Below are 23,986 nucleotides of genomic sequence, written 5' to 3' on the forward strand. Positions count from 1 at the left end.
ATTATATGTTTCTTTTTATATGAAATGTTTAGAAAAGGCAAATTTATAGAAACAGCAGAGGAGTGATTTTCCTACGGCTGAGAATGGGAGTCAGATGAACTGTAAACAGATATGAGACCACTTTCAGGATGATTAAAATGTAGCGAATAACCAACCACTTGGATTTGTCTCAGAAGAAAATGTTTCCTGGGATGTGTGACTTTCAGTGTTAGTTTACTAAAATTATTGAATTGTACACCTACAACAAGAGAAGCTTATAATATGTAAATTAACAAACAGCTAAATAAAGCTGTTTAAATAACAGAATAATAAAAATACTAAATATACTTCACAAGTAGTGTTTTGATTACTAAAGTAAACATACAAATTTAAGATATATATTGGGAAACTGTAAATGTCAAAAAAAGGAAAAAGTTTCTTAATTTACTGAAAAAACAAAAATTATAAACAAAATTTGATATTTTTTATTGTATTCATTTCTGAAGGTTAGAAAAGTGTGTATAAAATTTTCAAAGAAAAGGTAAATTTACTGTTTAGGTTATGTAAAAATAAAAATGAACTTTTCAGTCCAATGATAAATTAAAGACATTGCTGTTTGTAGGGCAAGTTGACAGTTTGATAAGAGACTCTCTCTAGATTTACCCATCTTCCTGGCTGGGGATATACTTTTTGTTAAAAAACAAAAAACAAAAAAAAAGGTGTTGAAATTTTAACTTCCTTTTTTTCTATGTAAATATAACATGTAAAAAGCAGAATTGGCCTTAGTGAGCCATTTTTTTAAACTTTGCTTATCAATGAAAATATTTTCTTTTTTAATATAAAAGCAAACACTGATATTTTTAAATAGTTTTATTTTATTCCTTAATGAGGAGAGGTTAGAGGATGTAAGCACACTTCATTTCCCACTACTCTACACATCTCTAATAGATTATGAAGAATTATAGCCAGAGGCATTTCACAGTTTTAGGCTACCAGAAGGAAAGCATGTGCATCTCCACCAGAACTTTGCTCTAACCTCCCAGAGCAGAGCTTAATTAGTGCCCTTTTTCAAGGAATCCCTTTTTTCCAACCACAGGTATACTAAAATATCCACCCAATAAAAAGTAGAGGTGGGGGGACTTCCCTGGTGGCGCAGTGAATGGGACTCCATGCTCCCAATGCAGGGGGCCCGGGTTCAGTCCCTGGTCGGGGAACTGGATCCCGCATGCATGCTGCAACTAAGAGTTCGCATGCCACAACTGCGGAGCCCACCTGCCACAACTAAGGAGCGGGTGAACTGCAACTAAGACCCAGTGCAGCCAAATAAATAAATAAATTTTTTTTAAAAAAAAGAATTTAAAAAAAAAAAAGTAGAGGGGGAATTAGAGGAGAGAAAGGAGTTAGACCAACTACTTCTCATCCCTACTACCTCCAGAATGAAGTTGAAGAGGCTGTAGAAACACCTAATTAGGTTAGGGAGAAACCTAGTAGAGTCTGAAAACATTTCTAGAGGATTGAGAAACTTGCAAATCTATTTGTGAGTCTCTGCATCCAGCCCAGCACTGCAGTATCCCTGAGCTTATAGTTCAGAAAAAGCTGAGTCATTGACATGAATAGAGACAAAAGAAAAAAACAATTTCCTTTGCTAAGATTTCTTTTGGCTAGAAACATGGAAGACAGAAGAGTCTGTAACACTGAATGCTTACCAAAAAGCTGTACTATAAATGGATTAATCCAAATGACATTCTTTAAAGTAATGGATAAATTTATTTCCTTCCACTCTCCCCCTAACCTGCCTTCAGCAAGATTAAATCTTGAAAGAAAGAAAGAAGGGAGACAGGGGGAACTAGCTCTAGAAAGTAAAGATGATATATTTTTTGATATTTGAATATTATGTACAAATTTTCAACTACAAAATTTTTCAAGTCTTAGAACACATGCTGCAATGCTTTTAAGAAGTTTTTTTTTTCCCGTAAAGGAGAAAAGAGAACATGGTAGTAGATGCAGGAGAGGTTAAGACATTTATTTTCTTTTGCTGGTAACATTATGATTTTCTCTTTTAAGTCACATATTGCCTAAGTCAATAAATTCCTTCCCCAAACAAGTATTTACTTTTAGTGGTTAAAAATTCCTATCTTTCCAACTTACATATTTTTCTCTCTGTTACTTTTTATGGTATCCCTGGCTACATCTCTCTCCCCTTCCTCCCTGAAACTGTATCAACTATAGTATAAATTTTCATGGGAAATTTTTATTAAATAGGATACTCTGACAAAAGACTCATTTATAGTTTGACATAACTCAGAAAAAAATCTCTGAGGAGATGAGTGAATGTATGTTCCTAGTTTGCATCACAAGGTGCATGGGAAAGGATAAGATGGGGTCAAATTGGGTCTTCTCCAGACTTCTAGAAAGTTCACTGGCAATATGTAGAACCCTGTGAAACTGGTAGTGAAGAATCAGACCCAAAGTTATTTTGCATTTCTTGCCTAACCTATAGACAAACATGCACCTGTGTTTTTCCTCTCTCTTAGCCTAACATTAATTTATAGTTACTATGTTTCTGTTCCTTTTGACATTCGATAGTTCCTTTAACCAGAGAGAAATTCTTAAAAGCACACCCAGTAATGTTTGTCCTTCTCCAGATATACATGTTACAAAAAGCTGAGCTAAAAAGATGTCGTGTTTAAAATTTGTTTTTAACTGAGTTAAACATTCATTTGTATTCTCTGAACTGGAATTATGCACCTATCCATTCAAATTAAACTGCACATATTGAAACAAATCAGTGAGGTAAAACTTAACATTATGAAACATACTATGAAAATGTCTAAAATTTTCTGTGACCTAAAAAATACTCTCCTAAAGTCAGCAATCAACGTATTAGTTGTAAAAATACTCAAAAATCTCTCATTTTAATGAGGATAATATGCTATACTGCCTTTAGGAACCAGTGGCAGTTTTATTCATTATTTTATCAGTTGTATCAAGAGACATATTTACCTCAAATTTCATTCAAGTCATGTTATGTCTCTTCACTATTATAGGAAATTCAGGATGAAATATCTGTGCCTTGTCAAAAAAAATAATAAGGATTGAACACTCTAATGTAACAAATGATATGTATCATAGTGTAATCTATGTACTTCATGGTATTGCCTGTGTCTGATGGAAATTTGAAGAGTCACATAAATAACTAATAGGTAAAATTATGCTGTAAATAACACACTGATAAATGCCCATGGGAAGAAAAGAAAACCTGAAGAGCAGGGTAGAATTCAATTATTTTCTCTTCTAATGAGTAGCCTGTCATCAGTGATATTACAAAGGAGACAGGATTCTAACTCAACAGGACTAATACACAAGCTGACTGACACAAACATCCATAATGCAAAACAAACTTCTTCAGACAGATTTATGCAGTAGCTAGAATGTCTATTTCGAGCGTCTTCAGCTTTTATCTTCTGTATACTATATGCTAGAACGCAGATCTTGCTATTATATTTCCAATTCAACAAACCACAGAATTTCCAATTCAACATACCAAAAAAAATGAAGCAAACCAGAGACCCATATTGTGCATTTAGATAGTAATAAACTGTTGTGTTGCAAATGCAGCTAAATGCAAGTAAATACAAGGATGATTAAATTAAAGAAGGGCAACTTCTGGGCACTTAAATACTTGTGTGTTTAAGAATGAAGGCATTCTCCTACGTAATCAAAGTACAATTATCAAAATCAGAAAATTTAATGTTGATACAATGCCATTATCTAATCCATAGTCCATAGATAAATTTCACACACTGTTGCAAAAACGTCTATTATAATTTTTTTCCCCAGTCTGAAATCCCACCCAGGATTATACATTAAATGTTGTTGTCATGTTTCTTCAGTCTACTTTATCTAGAGTAATCTTTTAGCCTTTTTTGTAATTAATGACCTTAATATTTTTAAAAAGTACAAATAAATAATTTTATTGAGTGTCTCTCAATTTGGGCTTAAGTGATATTTCCTCTTGTTCAGATTTAGGTTTTTCTTTTTGGCAGGAATACAGAGAAGTGACATTGCATCTCTGTCAGTTTGTCCCAAAATTGGTTCCCCCATCCTACCACCATAAAGTTACTACTTTTCCCTTTGTAATTAACATGTAATTGGTAGGAGATACTCCGTGATTCTATAAAAATCCTATTCATCATTAAATATTCACCCACTAGTTACAGTATCAAGATGAGTCTTGCTTGAATTATTGTACTGGCAGTCGCCAAATGGTGAATTTTATATATTTGACAAGATGTAGCTCTGTTCCAGTAAAGAGCTATTATTACATTTCATTTCCATAGTTCTTATTTTTCCTAAGTGCTACCAGTGGACAGATTCTGCAACCATAAATAAATACTATTGTACTAATATCTATAACGCATATAAAGATTATTTTCCTAAAAGCAGTCTCTTTAACAACAAAATTTAAAGAAAGGTGCTTTTTGTGTTTCCTTCTCAAGTGATTTTATTTCATCCTGAGGTTGGCACATCCTGAGGTTTAAATATTTATTTAAAGATAAATAGTATTTTTAGCATATGCTTTTGCTGCCAACATTTTCTACTTTTTAGTAACATGTTTATTTCATTTTTTGCAGATCGTTTTCAAAGACCACATTCTCCTTTGCCCACAAAGCTACAAACATTTTCATATGTATCTAGAATCACTTCTGATGTTTTCACTTAACTCAAAATACATGTTATTACCAATAATGATATTAAGCCTACAAATGATAGCTTCTTGCAGTGATATGAAACCTGCTATAAATCAGTAAAAGATTTTTCCGTATTTGCAGCAATTCTGGAACATAAGCAAGGTTTTTAATAGCTCTTTCCTTCTTTCATATAAAACAAAGATAAGGTTATTGCTGACATGGAATTGAGAGCTGATAAAGTAAATGCAAAGCTTAAAATTGATGGACATATTTCAAACCATTTCCTAAGGAAAAGGTCTAAATCCAATGAAGAAAATTACATACTGCCATTTTAAAACTAAGTAGTCAATATGAAAAGCAATTTGCAAAAAAAAAAAAAAAGTTGCTCAGGTCATTTAAAAGCAAAGATTTGTGTTCATGCAGGAAATGAAATATTTTGCTTCACATTCTAATCATGCACTAAAAACCCTAATGATTTTCTACTTGAAATTTATGGAATTTCAAACTATTAGAGAAGCCAAACATACAATAATTTACTATTATTATTCTTACTTGTGTTTTCCATGACTTGTTATCACTACTCTATTTGGTCTGGGCACAAGTTATAATATGAAAAATATCCAAGTATGTTATAATCATTTATTATTGAACTGAAAAAGTCATGTTCTCCTCAGCAACATTATTCTGGGATATCTATCCATGAGTTCATTTTGATCAGATATCTATAGATCTAGATCAGATTTCTATCTTATACCAAAAGATTTCTGTCTAAAATTCAGTTAGGCATAGATCTCTTTGACAAAGTAATTACATATACACACACCACACATTATTTTCTAATATGGCACCTATGTTCCCTGCCTATGATCAATTATTACAAACTCTTTCATTTCCTTATATGTAAACTTATGTACTGATCATGAGCCTCATTAGAATATAAATTTTAAAATGGTAAAAATTATGTCTACTCTATTCACCACTGCTTTCTACCACCTAGTACAATGTCCTGACACCTTTTTGTGTTCAATAAATAAATTCAATGAATTCACTAAAATAAAATCAAACTTTTGGGGAAAATGTCGTAGACTAATTCTGTATCATGCGAAAGTCACTTCAGTGCATTAGCTAATAGGTTTAATCCCTTAGATTGCATAGGTCAGATACTGTTCGGTTTTTAAATATCCATAAGTCATTATTTTAAAAGTGCTTGAGACCTGCATGATATTTCATTTGCATTGTCCCACCTGCCAACACTCCTGTTACTGGCCAAAAAAGATAGAGCCTGAATTAAAATAATACCGAACACAACTATAGTAAGGTCTATCAGATCCATAACTGAATCTCCCATGACCTCTCAGGTACCTTCTCCACTATTTCAAATTTTGGATAGCATCCACGTCAGTTAAGGCAATTTCAGTGATTCCTTAAAGAATTTATTTATTTATTTAATCATTCATTCAGTCTTTCTTTCTTGGCTGAATCAATGTTGAGTGAAGAGCTTCCTAATCATTCAGCATTATTATTCTCTGGTTCTTTTGTATCTAGTCTGTCATTACACTTCCTAGCCCTCCTGAATGCTTGTGCCAACAGCTATCTACCCACAAACTTGTGAACTGCTTTGAATCCACCTCTACTCCATTTGTTTCAAATATCCTTGTACTCCATCAGTGTCCTTCATTTTATTTTACTTTTTTCATGCCTTAGATCCCTTCCTTCACATTATGATCGGGGAAAAAATGCACTATTCACCACGGCTTGAAGTAGAACTCCCCTAGCCACCTGCTTCTGGTAGTTGCCACTCAACTATGCATTCACATGGCTGGAGTTGCCCAACTCTGTCCCTGGCCTGCTCCTGCAGGAAGGGCAGCGGGCTGCGGTCACAGCGCCACCCTTCTGGCTGGTGCTCATAATAGACTTAAGTCTGAACAGTAAATCAAAGGCTTACATTCAAACCATAGTTAGTTGATTAGTAAGTTATTTTCTATACTTCAAAAGACCTATCAGAAATTCAATAATTGGTACTCAGTGTTTTATGTCACATGTTTAATTGTCCAAGTCTTGATGGAATAAACACAGGAAAATGAATTAATACTGAAAAAAATGCAGTCTGATAAAGAATAGCATGATATACTACAGTTTTTAAAGGAAAGTTACAAATAATAGAGGAGAGACCAGCTACCTCAAAAAAGGGGAAATGGATTGAAGAAAGTTTGTAACAGGAAACAATGAGGATGCCGTAATTTAGGTTAAAATAATAGACATCAACATTAACTCACGACCCTTTAAAAATTAATTATCTGTCTGTAAAGAGGCCTGGAAGCTCCTGAGATCACTGTTCCTGCCACCAGTACTCATATAAGGTTCCCAGAGCATCCAGATACGGGCCTTTAATACTGTCTTTAATGCAGACGTAGAGAATGGACTTGAGGACACGGGGAGGGGGAAGGGTAAGCTGGGACGAAGAGAGTGGCATGGACATATATACACTACCAAATGTAAAACAGATAGCTAGTGGGAAGCAGCCACATAGCACAGGGAGATCAGCTCAGTGCTTTGTGACCACCTAGAGGGGTGGGATAGGGAGGGTGGGAGGGAGACGCAAGAGGGAGGAGATATGGGGATATATGTATATGTATAGCTGATTCACTTTGTTATAAAGCAGAAACTAACACACCATTGTAAAGCAGTTATACTCCAATAAAGATGTTTAAAAAAATGAAAAAAAATACTGTCTTTAAGTTTTAATTATTAAAGTTAACAGATGTAGATGGTATGCAGCAATATTAAAGTGTGCAATTAAAAATAATACATACATTATAAATTATAATTTTATAGAATTAAGATATAATAATGTTTGACTATTTCAACACCTAAAAAAATTGAGTCAAATGATGGTGGGTACCTCCTTACATGCTGTCTTTGGTTTATATGCTCCCAGGTAATAAAGTCCTAGTTGTGAACATTTTTTTATCTACATGAGATGATGGATGTTTAAACTTACAGCAATAATCATTTCACAATATATGTAAGTCAAGTCATTGTTCCGTACATCTTAAACCTACACGGTCCTGTATGTCAAATACCTCTAAATAAAATGAAAAAAATCCTAGCTGTGAAGCAGATGCCCCAAATAAAGGGCATTTTCCAACCACCTGGAGCTTCATGAATTTCACCCACTGAATACTGTCTCCACTTGAGCTGGCACCACCCATCACCAAGACCCACTGCCCTAAGTTGCTCTCCCTTCCATCAGCTCCATATAGAAGCCGATCAGCTCATCAGATTTTCAGTTTCTCAGAATCCAGCCCCTCACTTGGTGAGCACCAACAGGCATGGTGTGCTTTCCATACTCCAAGACTTTCTCTAGTTCCTTCCCAACTTAGACTAAACAGACACCCACCCACACACACTACCCTAAACGTAGTATGCCTATAAGCTCAACATAACGGGATGAGGTCCAGGACATTTAATGGCAGTGGTGGTTGTGGGGAACTCCCTGGGGAATTAGGCTGATGGCACAGAGTGACCAAGTACAACTGTCCCATATGATGATTCATTTCTACTTCAACATTTTAATTTATCTGCCTTGCATAAGTTACTCAATTATTTTATATTTTAAAACTTTACTTCTGAACACAATAGGTTTACTATGAGGCTTGTGTGTCAAGGCAAATAGTTAACAGTTATTCCATGTTATCTTCTAATCTATAATTATTTCTTTAACATCTCACTACAAATTTAATAATTATACTTTGTGATACAATTAAACACCTTACACTGAAGAAAACAAGGGGAAAGTGTTGTATCATTCATTCAGAAAACAATAATGAAATAGCAATTCGGGTATGGTTTATTCCAGCCAAATTTGAATTTCAGATAAACAATGAATAATTTTTAATATAAGAATGTCTCAAATATTGCATGGAACATACTAAAATTATTTGTTGTTTATCTGAAATTCAAGTTTAGCTGGGTGTCCTGTATTTTATCTGGCAACCCTAAATTAGTGTAAAGATGGGCATGAAATTGATGTGACTGTATTATACAGGAATATTACACCTTTACTGAAGAATACAAGAAATCTAATCTACACATTCAAAAATGCTTTTTCCCCAAGCAGAAACAGAGGCTCTATGAACTTGTAAACTGACATTTGAAAGCTTGATATTTTGACTTCTAGCATGGAAAGCACCTCGAGAAAATATCCCTGAAGGGTTGTGATCACTAACAATGTCTGTGTTATAGTGAAGATTCAGTAAGGCAGAGAGATAGTGTATTTTGTTGTTTTTTGTAAAGGTTAAAAACATATTATTTAATGTGTTACTTAATATGTACTTAATAACATATTGGAGTTACTAATGAAAAAGAGAGGGAAGGACTCATAACAGTGGACTGAAAAACATGTGGCAAAGATAAGGACCATGACCCTTGTGGTTTATGATGAGGATCATTTTAACTTTCTTAGTACCAAAAGGTTATAAGAACATTTCCAAAAGAAAAATGTGAGTAGCATTCTACATACTGAATATAACTTTTACAGTAACTCTTACTCAAGAAAAGCAGTTAACTACACAAAATATTCACTACCACATGACCATCATCTTCACTGTCATTACCCCTGGACATTTCTTGAGCTCATATGAGCTCCTGAAGCTCAGGGTCAAAGCCCATACTGTCCAGCACTCTGCTTCCCAGAGCACTTTGCTCATTGCATAATGTCAGTGAACAATCTGCCTATTTAATTCAAATTAATTACACTGCACTCTGACCAAAGCATACTAGATGCTATCATTCACAAGGGGAAGAGTACTTGGCACAAACCTGATGGCAGATAAGCAGAAGAACCAAACCATACTTCACAGATGTTATTGTATATGCCTGGACACCAGTAAACTACAGAATGGGAGAACCACTAATGTGCTTATCATATGTGTTTGCTATGCATTTTTATCAGAAAGAAATAGAAAATGGCAAATAAAGACATCATAATCCCCAAGTAGTCTATGTTTACATGATATGACTTAAAGTCAAGATGTAGAACTAGTGTTGGACCATTGAACATACTCCTTACAAATGAGTTCCTCCTACACTAAACAATTAGCTTTTTGTATTGTCTACACTTAGATAACATTAGACCTTTGCCATCTTCCCAATGAGAAATTACCTGTTTTTTAAACAAGATATTTAAGAAATATCATACTTCCACAAGGAAGTTCATATTTTCTATATCTTTATTTCCACTGATAATAGCAGAATATATTTCTAGAATATTAGATGATTTAGAAAAACATCTATTCTTCCTGTCTCTTGTTTATGGATGGCAATAACAATGGATTATTTTTCACAATAGTTCTGATTGTTATATTGTTCAAATTTATGAGTTAAGAAAGCCTCTTCAATGAAGATTTATTAACACAAAGTGTTCAAGTGAAGTGTTATGTTTGGAATTTTGATATTTCTGAAATGTGAATGCATCGTTGTTTTATAAAAGGTAAAGTACTGTTCAAGGCTCCATTGTGCTTAACCCAGTAAGGACTTCACATTTCAGCTTAACAAGACAAACAAACCTTCTAATGTAAAGTTCAGAACCTTTATATAAAATCCTTTGGGAGCAAAACTAAATACCAAATCTTCAGAACACATTTTTTTCTGGTATTAGCAGAGGTATCAAAGGCATGACCACAATGTAAATACTGACCTCACCAGATCACTTAATTACATGAATGCAAGCAAATCAAGGTCGGGACCTTGGTAAACCATCAATCAGGCATGAATGAAATCACAAGAATGGCAAATCTTCTTAAATTATAATTCATATTTAAATATTGTGAAAAAGTAAGTGGTTCATTTAGCTTTTACACATTAGAATGCATGTGTAAATCTGTGCAATAGAAAGACAAAAAAGTCCAATGTTCAATTCTGAAAACAGAATTTCTGCAGCAAAAGATCACTAATGGGAGATTGTCACGTCCCTCAAGTGGGCTGGGGCAGAAAAAGATACAGTAAGTCTCTTATATATGAACCTTCAAGTTGCAAACTTTCAAAGATGCAAACGTGCGTTCGTATGTCCAATCACGTTAAGGCGTGAGTGAAATTGCAGCTTGCCCTCTGTCTCCTATTGATGACGATCCTTCAGCTCTACCATCTCCCACCTCCTCTCCCTCCTCCAGTCAGTAACTCTTCTTGCCTGTTCACTCGATGCCAGCCCCTGTGTGCCAGCTGTTGTAAGGTACTACTGTACTTTTCAAGGTACTGTACTGTAAGATTAAAAATGTTTTATTTTGTGTTTGCTTGTTTTTTATGTATTATTTGTGTGAAAAGTATTATAAAACTATTACAGTACAGTACTATATAGCTGATTGTGTTAGTTGGGTACCTAGGGTAACTTTGTTGGACTTATGAACAAATTGGACTTACAAATGCACTCTTGGAATGGAACTTGTTCGTATGTAGGGGACTTACTGTATTCATTTTCTATTGCTGTTATAACAAATTACAACAAACTTAGTGGCTTAAACAATGCAAATTTACTATTTTACAGCTCTGTAGGAGTCTTATGGAGCAAAAACCAAGGTATTGGCAGAGCCATGTCTTTTCTAGAGGTCCTACGGGAGGATCCACTTCCTGTTCATTTGGGTCACTGACAGAATTCAGTCCCTCATAGTTGTAGGACTGAGATCCCCGATTCCTTGGTATCTGTGAGCTGCGGGCCTTTCCAGCTTCTAGGAACTGCCCCTATTTCTTCGTTTATGGTCCCCTTTCACATTTTCAAAGCCAGCAACGGCAAGTCTAATGCTTCGCGTTGCTGCTGCTTCTTCCATCTCATCTCTGTAACCCAGTCAGGAAAGGTGTTCTGCTTTAAGGACTCAAGCAATTCAATTGGGACCACCTAGATAATCCAGGATAATCTTCCCACCTGAAAGTCAGTACCCTTAATCACATCTGTAATGTCCCTTTTGCCGTGTAAAGGTGACATATTCACAAGTTCTGGGGTTTAAGACATGCCATTTTGGGGTGGAGGAAGGGCATTATTCTGCCTACTAAAACCATCACATATAAAAACATTTTGAAGGGATGTCTCATAATTTTACATAGTTGTATAAAATAAACAACATAGTCATTTTTACAGAGTAAGCAGTTATAGTATCATTATCCTATAAGAGATTTTAGGATCCTAAAACATGTCAATCAGTTTGGCACATGCAATGATATCTATTGGTGTTGATTAAAAGGAAAAAATATGTTACGACCCAGAACTATTTCTGAGATTTCTGAGTAGGACAAATTATAAATGGCAGCCTTAATAAAATCTTCTAACAACAATCAAAAACATCTCTAATATTCACCTTTAGGAATATTCACAGCAGTATTCAGTAAAGTCTGTTGAACATCAGTGTATTTATTACTCATCTAAAAATCATATTTCTTATGAGCTAAACTTCCTTTAGCATTTTCAACCATGCTCACTGGGTTCTTTCCCCGTAACACTTGCATTGGCACCCAATCATTGTTTTGCATAGGTTTCAGGGACAGTGTCTTCCTTCTCAACTAGGCTATAAATTTAGAGGGCAAGAACTATCATACAGGTGTTTTTTGTATCCCTCTTCCACAGTCTCCCACTCACAGCCTTCTACAGCGATTACCACATGCTATGCAATAAATATACTGATTTTGCTTTCTCTAGTACTGAGGTACATGTATCCATTCCATTCCAGGGTATATATTACCCTGCCTATTCGGACATTAGGAAGAAATTTATTTTGGAAGTTATTTAGAAAGATTTCCCCTAGGAACAAAGCTACATATTCTTGGCATACATGGATCGGCTACACTGACACCTGAGTGTGAAACTTGAGAACATTAGGCTCAATTACATGTTTACACATGTCTAGTGAATATAATCACCATGTCTGAAGCATCTATTTTTAAAACACCTAGGCTTCTAGTAAACAGTAGGTGTGAAATTAAGATAACTTGTTGGTATGCCTAGTTATATATTTCACCTGAAATTTTTAATAGTAGGGTGTAAGTGTGAACAGATTTGATTATACAATCATCCTGTTACTGGGGAAATTTGGCTAAAAAGTTTGACATCTTTTGGAAAGATGGATTTAATACATACTATTTCTCTTATATTTGTTGCCTTCTTCACTGCCTGCTTGGAATAAACCTGCTAAGTGTGTTATTTGGAAAGTAAAGCATAAAATTTCTTGTTTAAAGAGATAACAAGACTAGAAAGCCATGAAGGTTATTCACAGTTGCCAAGCTGATAAATGAGACTAAACAGAAAATAGATCCAAAGTATAGGAATCAATTGAGGTTTCCTAGTAAGACATTTGCTATAATTATAATGTCATCCTTGATAGATTGAGTCTTTTATTCCTCATCTATAACCTATCTAGTACTTTCCCCAAAGAAGACAAAACTGCTAATTAAATGGTGCATTTTGTTTAAAAAATCAGTTTTTATATCACAAATTTATTTAGACATCTACTTTACACATGTAAATATGTTATTTAAAGAATATATTGTGGCAATGACACTTTTATATTCACCAATAGTTTTTACAATAAAATATTTTATAATGAATGTTTATACATATTTGCCTACTATTGTTTTATAAACAAAAGAGGATGCTATTTTCTTTCAATAATTAGTGTAAAGTATCACTTAGTTAACATTTGTGGCGATAGTGAATTATTAAGAATCTTGGTACCATCAAAAAATCATATTTGTTAACATCACCGCCAAATCTCATCAGAAAATCGTTTATTGGAAAGCTATCAAGCTCAGGGTGGCAGACTCAAGTTTTCCAAAATTCTAATTTTCCCTTGAAAGATAAACTTTTTGTCTTTGACTACAATACTGCCAGTTATCTTTCCTTTCAGTGACAGGCTCACTTTGTTTATTTTTAAGGAAATCAAGCCAATGTGTGAATAACCATAGTTACTTGTCAGCCACTCTTTCAGATAAACATAGCATAGCGTACTATGAAGTAAGTGGCTAGTTCGCATTAAGACTATAACCATCTCACAAGTGTTTCTCTTAGAGATGTTACCATACTTTGGTTTGCAGCAGAAGTGCTTTATTTAAAATATGAATATTTATTGAAATATTTATATTTACTAAAATATTAAAAATATGACCATTCAAAGGAAAAGATTTAATGGAATTTATAATGTTTACTGCTTCAAGAAGACATCCTTAAGTGAAATTGCTTTTTTTTTTTAAATTGTGAGGGTATGGTGGTAAAGATTATATGAATATGAGTGCAACTGAGGGCCAGTGCCTTCATTCATGTCAAGAAGCCAGGCATTTTACCTTCTATTGTTTTTGTAACATCAGTCTAAATGTCAACATAAAAACAAACAAATAATATTATGGTATTATTATGAAAATTGTTTTGATTTTCTGGACCCCTTACAGAGTGTCAGGTCCCCCAGAAGGTCAGGGACCATATAGTGAGGGCTGCTGGTATTGTTAAAGCTGATTTTGTATATTTGTGTGTGTATGTATATGTATATATATTTATGTTTAAATTTCTGACCCACAAATACAGATATCTCTTTTCTAATGTTCAAAAAGCATTTACTAAAATTGATCTATAGTGATATATAAAGTAAATTTCAATAAACACGTAAAAGCAGAACTAATTAAAGAGCACATACACTGACAAGGATGCAATTAACAAGTGTTTCTAACAAAAAAAAATCAACCTCAAATAATCCAAAACATTGAAAATGTTTTTTAAAAAGTGCTAACATACAAATGAATGCCATCAAAATTGATCAGAAACTATTTAGAAATTAATCAATATATATTTGTATATATGTACATATACACTTAATATATGGTATTTAATATATGAATGGTACCTGTAATACATGTTATCCTAATACATGTTATTTCACAAAGCCACACTCAGAATAAAACTAATGGCTTCAACTGTTTTAATCAAGAAACAGGAATTAATGCACTGAACATTCAACTTATTGAATGAACTTATTATTAGTTCTACTAATAATTTCAAGGATATAAGGAATCAAGTGGCACAGATATCTCTCGATAACGTATGAAGATTATTTCACACAGCAGAGTGTGTTTATGTCATGAAACATCTCCATTTTACACATCAGAGAGTTGTACAGCTTATATGACATTCTCCAAGGGGCGTGCCTCATAAATCCATAGGGTATAGGTTTATTTACCATAAGCAATCATATACCTAGAACACCCTCAAGGTGCATTCCATAGATTGGGACTCCTCTCCTAGAAAGTATTATTTGTCCATTTACCAGAATGTGTTATTTGTGGTGAAATTATACTGAGTCATCTTTCTTTCCCTTGAAGTACTGTAACCGAGCAGGACCCTATCAGACCTTCCCAGAAGAGATCCCCCCACCCATGTCCTCTGTCTGCCTTTTGTCTGTAGAAAAACTTTAGTCAAAGAATAAATTTAGTCAGAGAAGTGAGAAAATTCAGAAAGAAAGGAAAACAGTCAAGCAAAACAAAATAATAATAATTTAGCCAGTAAACAAAGTCAAGGACTTTTAGTTCTTCCTCAAGGACTATAGATAATATTCTGAGCCATGTTCATTAAGCTGTTTTGCAGATACTGAAACCCCCACTAGGCAGAAGAAGTTAACTGTACACTGCCCACAAGCACAGAGACCCCAGACCAGTTGGAACCAGAGGGTTGCTGATGCTGACTCCTGATTACCTCACCACCAACCAATCATAAGAATGTTAACGAGCTGACCACGCCCTGCTCCTTGAACACCATAAGACTCCTCACTCCAGGGTGGGACACAGTATTGAGGGCAATAGCCTGCTGTGGCCTCCTTTGCCTGGCAAAGCAATAAAGCTATCTTTTTCTACTTCACCCAAAACTCTGTCTCCATGTTTCAATTTGGTGCCGGTGTACAGAGGCCAAGTTTCAGCAACAGTATCTCGCCCAACTCCTTAATAAGAAAAGAAGTGGATCACAGGCTAACAGCTTTAACTCCATGCTCAAGATTTTTCTGGGGGCTTCCCTGGTGGTGCAGTGGTTAAGAATCCACCTGCCAATGTAGGGGACACGGGTTCGAGCCCTGGTCCAGGAAGATCCCACATGCCACGGAGCAACTAAGCCCGTGTGCCACAGCAACTGAGCCTGTGCTCTAGAGCCTGTGAGCCACAACTACTGAGCCCGTGTGCCACAACTACTGAAGCCTGCGTGCCTAGAGCCTGTGCTCCGCAGCAAGAGAAGCCACCACAATGAGAAGCCCGCACACCGCAACGAAGAGTAGCCCCTGCTCGCTGCAACTAGAGAAAGCCCGCGCACAGCAACGAAGATCCAACGCATACAAAAGTTAATTAATTAATTAATTTAAAAAATAAAAAAAGATTTTTCTATGTGGTCTCTCTAATTTTAGCTTTTTCATAGCAAGGTAATCTATAGAAAATAATACTTCTTACCTAATAGTTGAAGGCTTCAAGAGTCAGTATTCTAGAGCACAAAGAGGAAGTAGCAGCAAATTTTATGAACTAGCCCCAAAAGTCACATAGTGTCACTTCTGCTATACTTTATTGGTTAAGATAATAAATAAATAAGTAATATATATATATATATATATATATATATATATATATATATATATATATATCCCACCCAGTTACAAGAGGAGGGTACGTAAAAAACTTCTGTGGCCAACGTTGGAAAATACAATCCCCCCACATCTCACCCAACGTCCAAAATAAATCACACCCTTCCCACACAACTATACAATACTGTCACAGGCACAGGACAGTCACTATAGGTACACATTAAAAAGAAATGTTACTCTTCCTATTTAAGAATATTCATGATTGTGTGATAAATTTTTAGCCTGCTAGTAACGATTACCATTATTTTAAAAATCTGGACATGCCAATAGGCAGAGTACTGTAAAGATTGCTATGACTGTAAAAGACTTTATAACTCTTGATCCCCTGTTTGTTAAAATATTCTACATGCAAGTATAAATAATCCAATAATTAGACATCATTGTAAGTAAATATAGCTTTTGCCAAAACCTTAATACACCGTTTGCCAAGCACCATGACCTGGCTTTAAAAGAGAGGAACTGGTCTGAAAGCACACTTCAAAGATGCTTAGAAAATGACTTAACAAGATCCATATATATGCTGTCTACAAGAGGCCCACTTCAGACCTAGGGACAAATACAGACTGAAAGTGAGGGGATGGAAAAAGATATGTCATGCAAATGGAAATCAAAAGAAAGCTAGAGTAGCAATACTCATATCAGATAAAATAGACTTTAAAATAAAGAATGTTACAAGAGACAAGGAAGGACACTACATAATGATCAAGGGATCAATCCAAGAAGAAGATATAACAATTATAAATATTTATGCACCCAACATAGGAGCACCTCAATACATAAGGCAACTGCTAACAGCTATAAAAGAGGAAATGGACAGTAACACAATAACAGTGGGGGACTTTAACACCTCACTTACACCAATGGACAGATCATCCAAAATGAAAATAAATAAGGAAACAGAAGCTTTAAATGACACAATAGACCAGATAGATTTAATTGATATTTATAGGACATTCCATACAAAAACAGGAGATTACACTTTCTTCTCAAGTGCGCACGGAACATTCTCCAGGATAGATCACATCTTGGGTCACAAATCAAGCCTCAGTAAATTTAAGAAATTTGAAATCATATCAAGCATCTTTCCTGACCATAACACTATGAGATTAGAAATCAATTACAGGGGAAAAAACGTAAAAAACACAAACACATGGAGACTAAACAATATGTTACTAAATAACCAAGAGATCACTGAAGAAATCAAAGAGGAAATCAAAAAATACCTAGAGACAAATGACAATGAAAACACGACGATCCAAGACCTATGGGATGCAGCAAAGGCAGTTCTAAGAGGGAAGTTTATAGCTATACAGGCCTACCTCAAGAAACAAGAAAAATCTCAAATAAACAATCTAACCTTACACCTGAAGGAACTACAGAAAGAAGAACAAACAAAACCCAAAGTTAGCAGAAGGAAAGAAATCATAAAGATCAGATCAGAAATAAATGAAATAGAAACAAAGAAAACAATAGCAAAGATCAATAAAACTAAAAGCTGGTTCTTTGAGAAGATAAACCAAATTGATAAACCATTAGCCAAACTCATCAAGAAAAAGAGGGAGAGGACTCAAATCAACAAAATTAGAAATGAAAAAGAAGTTACAACAGACACTGCAGAAGTAGAAAGCACCCTAAGAGACTTCTACAAGCAACTCTATGCCAATAAAATGGACAACCTGGAAGAAATGGACAAATTCTTAGAAAGGTATAACCTTCCAAGACTGAACCAGGAAGAAATAGAAAATATGAACAGACCCATCACAAGTAATGAATTGAAACTGTGATTAAAAATCTTCCAACAAACAAAAGTCCAGACCAGATGGCTTCACAGGTGAATTCTATCAAACATTTAGAGAAGAGCTAACACCCATCCTTCTCAAACTCTTCCAAAAAATTGCAGAGGAAGGACACTCCCAAACTCATTCTATGAGGCCACCATCACCCTGATACCAAAACCAGACAAAGATACTACAAAAAAAGAAAATTACAGACCAATATCACTGATGAATATACATGCAAAAATCCTCAACAAAATACGAGCAAACAGAATCCAGCAACACATTAAAAGGATCATACACCATGATCAAGTGGGATTTCTCCCAGGGAAGCAAGGATTCTTCAATATACATAAATCAATCAATGTTATAAACCATATTAACAAACTGAAGAATAAAAACCATATGATCATCTCAATAAATGCAGAGAAAGCTTTTGACAAAATTCAACATCCATTTATGATAAAAACTCTCCAGAAAGTGGGCATAGAGGGAACCTACCTCAACATAATGAAGGCCATATACAACAAACCCACACCAAACATCATTCTCAATGGTGAAAAACTGAAAGCATTTCCTCTAGGATCAGGAAGAAGAAAAGGACGTCCACTCTCACCACTATTATTAAACATAGTTTTGGAAGTCCTAGCCACGGCAATCAGAGAAGAAAAAGAAATAAAAGGAATACAAATTGGAAAAGAAGAAATAAAACTCTCACTGTTTGCAGATGACATGATACTATACATAGAGAATCCTAAAGATGCCACCAGAAAACTACTAGAGGTAACCAATGAATTTGGTAAAGTTGCAGGATACAAAATTAATGCACAGAAATCTCTTGCATTCCTATACACTAATGATGAAAAATATGAAAGAGAAATTAAGGAAACACTCCCATTTACTACTGCAACAAAAATAATAAAATACCTAGGAATAAACCTACCTAGGGAGACAAAAGACCTGGATGCAGAAAACTATAAGACACTGATGAAAGAAATTAAAGATGATACCAACAGATGGAGAGATATACCATGTTCTTGGATTGGAAGAATCAATATTGTGAAAATGACTATACTACCCACAGCAATCTACAGATTCAATGCAATCCCTATCAAATAACCAGTGGCATTTTTTACAGAACTAGAACAAACAATCTTAAAATTTGTATGGAGACACAAAAGACCCCGAATAGCCCAAGTAGTCTTGAGGGAAAAAAATGGAGCTGGAGGAATCAGACTCCCTGACTTCAGACTATACTACAAAGCTACAGTAATCAAGACAATATGGTACTGGCACAAAAACAGAAACATAGATCAATGGTACAAGATAGACAGCCCAGAGATAAACCCATGCACCTATGGTCAACTAATCTATGACAAAGGGGGCAAGGATACACAATGGAGAAAAGACAGTCTCTTCAATAAGTGGTGTTAGGAAAACTGGACAGCTACATGTAAAAAATGAAATTAGAACACTCCCTAACACCATACACAAAAATAAACTCAAAATGGATTAGAGACCTAAATGTAAGACTGGACACCATAAAACTCTTAGAGGAAAACATAGGAAGAACACTCTTTGACATAAATCACAGCAAAATCTTTTTTGATCCACCTCCTAGAGTAATGGAAATAAAAACAAAAATAAACAAATGGGACCTAATGAAACTTCAAAGCTTTTGCACAGCAAAGGAAACCATAAACAAGACGAAAAGACAACCCTCAAAATGAGAGAAAATATTTGCAAATGAATCAACAAAGGATTAATCTCCAAAATATATAAACCGCTCATGCAGTTCAATATTAAAAAAAAAAACAACCCAGTCCAAAAATGGGAAGAAGACCTAAATAGACATTTCTCCAAAGAAGACATACAGATGGCCAAGAAGCACATGAAAAGATGCTCAACATCACTAATTATTAGAGAAATGCAAATCAAAACTACAGTGAGGTATCACTTCACACCAGTTAGAATGGGCATCATCAGAAAATCTACAAACAACAAATGCTGGAGAGGGTGTGGAGAAAAGGGAACCCTCTTGCACTGTTGGTGGGAATGTAAATTGATACAGCCACTATGGAGAACAGTATGGAGGTTCCTTAAAAAGCTAAAAATAGAGTTACTATATGATCCAGCAATCCCACTACTGGGCATATACCCAGAGAAAACCATAATTCAAAAATACACTTGCACCCCAATGTTCATTGCAGCACTATTTACAATAGCCTGGTCATGGAAGCAACCTAAATGCCCATCGACAGACGAATGGATAAAGAAGATGTGGTACATATATACAATGGAATATTACTCAGCCATAAAAAGGAACGAAATTGGGTCATTTGTAGAGACGTGGATGGATCTAGAGGCTGTCATACAGAGTGAAGTAAGTCAGAAAGTGAAAAACAAATATCGTATATTAACGCATATATGTGGAACCTAGAAAAATGGTACAGATGAACCGGTTTGCAGGGCAGAAACTGAGACACAGATGTAGAGAACAAACGTATGGATACCAAGGGGGGAAAGCGGCTGGGGGGGTGGGGGTAGTGGTGTGATTAATTGGGCGATTGGGATTGACATGTATACACTGATGTGTATAAAATTGATTACTAATAACGACCTGCTGTATAAAAAAATTAATGAAATAAAATTCCAAAATTCAAAAAAACAAGAACCAATTGACTTCACCCAGGGCTAGGGAAACAAAAACAAAAACAACACAATATTGTAAAGCAACTATACTCCAATAAAAATTAAAACAAAAACAAAAATCCCACATCAACCAACTTAGAACATATGTGGGTTTTTGTTTTTATTTTTGAGCTAGAGACCTTCATCTAGGTACCAAAGACTCAACCAAGGAGTATTTTTAGAGCAGTATGAGGATCAATTATGTACGTAGAAGCTAAGGTCAGCTCCCTTTATTTTCACTTCATTCTGTCTGCTCTCAATGGAATAAACGTGTCAAGGGCAGTCAGCAAGGAAACACGAGAGTTAGCATTACATCTGAGCTTAGAGTTCCACACAGGGGGTAGAGAAGGTGGACAAGGTTTACAGGGTATGATGAGTCAGTCGAGTTTGATTCACTGTGTTTGAGATAATAGACCATAGATGATGGTGACTATAATTTACTTTAGAACAGTTCATTTTAGTTACTGTGATGTTTTAGCTACCAACCTAGGGTAGTCATTTACCAATGATTGAGAATTCACTCTCCAAGGATGCTCAGATATTTTTCAACAGAAAGGGCTATTCTAGAGGCTGCTACAAAGGTTTCAGCCCTCCTCCCTTCCTTGATTGGTTAGTTTGGTAATTTAAACAATAAATTTTAGAAATGTGTTTTCACTGGTAAAAGTAAATCCTTGAATTAGCACAGTATATGTTTTAATAAAAGTACTTTCATTGTTAAAATCACTATTATGTATCACACTGTGCATACACTGCTGTATCTTACCAAAACATTAGTCTGGGATTAGTTAGAAATGAGAAAAATAGAATGGTCTCTCACCATAAATAGGTTGAAAGCACTGCTCTAAAGTGTAGCTATATCTGCCTCTAGGGACCTTGTCTCTGCAAGGAGTGGTCAGATCATCTAAAATGGCAGAAAACTACAACTATGAGTGTGGACAACAGATCAGATGAACTGCTTTGTACTTGTCTACTAAGAATCTCTCTATGTGGGGCAGAAGCTTTCCCTGTGACCTGACAGAGGGTTGTTGGGGCTCTCATTCAGGGCAAACAGTTGTTTGTGACCAAAGCGTCTTAGATCAGTGCCCAACATCATCTGAAAAAAAAATCCGTATGGAGCTTTCCAGAGAGGTCAAGCTGGAAGAAGTGGCTTTGAGTATCACCAACACAGAAGGAAATTGTTGAAACCTAATGTGCAATTAAGATTATGTGGGTGGCCAAAGGGGGAAAGTGGAGGGGGGGATGAATTGGGAGACTGGGATTGACATATATACACTAATATGTATAAAATAGATAACTAATAAGAACCTGCTGTATTCAAAAATAAAAGAACATTCAAGAAAATAAAATAAGATAAATAAAAAGAACTCTGTCTATTTAAAAAAAATAAAATAAAGATTATGCAAGTGGTTGGATTTAGAACTGCAAACTGTTGAGGAAAGAACACAGAATAAAAACCACCTCAGCTCAACCTTTTGACAAATAATGTTATAAAAATTATTTTATTATATTCAGTTATTACATGAGCAAATCATTTTTATTTTTCTTCATATCCCTATTTCAATGTGTGTGGACACTTCTTTTGGATTGAATCATTAGAATACTAATTAAGTAATATTGTAAATATTGGTTTACTTTAAAATCTTTAAAAAAAAACTATGAATAGCTCAGGGCAGAATCACATTTTGTCTGTCTTTGTGCTGGCTCATTTCTTTAGTCAGTGTCTAATTCAAAGTCTGGCTTATAACAAGCAATCATCAATTATATAATAAACATATGTACATTTATTTGTGAATATGTATATATGTGTATATATTTGTTTATCTATATACATCATTCTAGTTGTGTTAATTATGCCAATTTGGATTATTTAAAGGACTTAAAAAACTCTGTAGGGCTTCCCTGGTGGCGCAGTGGTTGAGAATCTGCCTGCCAACGCAGAGGATGCGGGTTCGAGCCCTGGTCTGGGAAGATCCCACATGCCGTGGAGCAACTGGGCCCGTGAGCCACAACTACTGAGCCTGTGCGTCCGGAGCCTGTGCTCCGCAACAAGAGGCCGCGACAGTGAGAGGCCCGCGCACCGCGATGAAGAGTGGCCCCCGCTTGCCGCAACTAGAGAAAGCCCTCGCACAGAAACGAAGACCCAACACAGCCAAAAATAAATAAATTAATTAATTAAAAAAAAAAAAAAAAAAAGCTAGGAAGGGGAGGTGGTGGTGGAAATTAAAAAAAAAAAAAACTCTGTAAAACTTTTTTCCCCTAGCTTTGTTGAGCTATAATTTACATACAACATTGTGTAAGTTTAAGATGTACAAGGTGACTATTTGATAGATGTGTATATTGCGAAGTGATTACCACAATAGGGTTAGTTTACACATCCATCACCTCACATAACTACAGTTTTTCGTCTGTGATAAGAACACTTAAGGTCTACTCTCCTAGCATCTTTCAAATATATGATACAACATTAACTATTGTCACCATGCTGGACATTACATCTCCAGAACTTACTCATCTCATAACTGAAAGTCTGTACCCTTTGATCAACATCTCCCATTTTTTCTTACCTCTCTGCCCCCAGAAACCAGCAATCTACTCTCTGTTTCTGAGTTTGACTTTTTTTTAGATTCCACATATAGAAATGTACAGTATTTGTCTTTCTCTGTATAACTTATTTCATTTCACATGATGCCCTCAAGGTCCATTCATAGTGTCACAAATGGCAGAATTTTCTTATTTTTATGGCTGAATAATATTCCATTGTGTATATATTCCACATTTTCTTTATCCATTCATCTGTTGATGGACATTTAGGTTGCTTCCCCATCTTGACTACTGTAAATAGTGCTGCAGTGAACATGGGAATGCAGATACCTATTTAAGACAGTGACTTCACTTTCTTCGGATATATACCCAGAAGCAGGATTATTGGATCATATGGTAGTTCTATTTTTAGTTTTTTGAGGAACCTTCATAGTGGCTGTACCAATTTACATTCCCATCAACAGTGCACAAGAGTTCCCTTTTCTCCACATTCTTGCCAAAAGTTAAATGTTAAAGTTTAAAGATACAATAAAAGAGAAAGAAACCACAGGAAAACATCTGAGAAGTCTGGTACTTCTAGGCATGGCTTTCAAAGTCCTTCCTCAAACTCACAGGAAGTGCTTCATCTTCATAGCATGAACCACCAAGATATGAGTGAGATACA

At 35.2% G+C, this 23,986-nt stretch overlaps 1 long non-coding RNA gene across 1 annotated transcript in view; it reads right to left on the bottom strand.

The window, feature by feature from the left end:
• Positions 1-23,986, bottom strand: part of LOC133089844 (uncharacterized) — a 242,548-nt gene that overhangs the window by 92,668 nt on the left and 125,894 nt on the right. The gene's annotated exons all lie outside the window — the stretch shown is intronic.

Source organism: Eubalaena glacialis, chromosome 4 (assembly GCF_028564815.1).
Source record: "Eubalaena glacialis isolate mEubGla1 chromosome 4, mEubGla1.1.hap2.+ XY, whole genome shotgun sequence".
Taxonomy (NCBI): Eukaryota; Metazoa; Chordata; class Mammalia; order Artiodactyla; family Balaenidae; genus Eubalaena; species Eubalaena glacialis.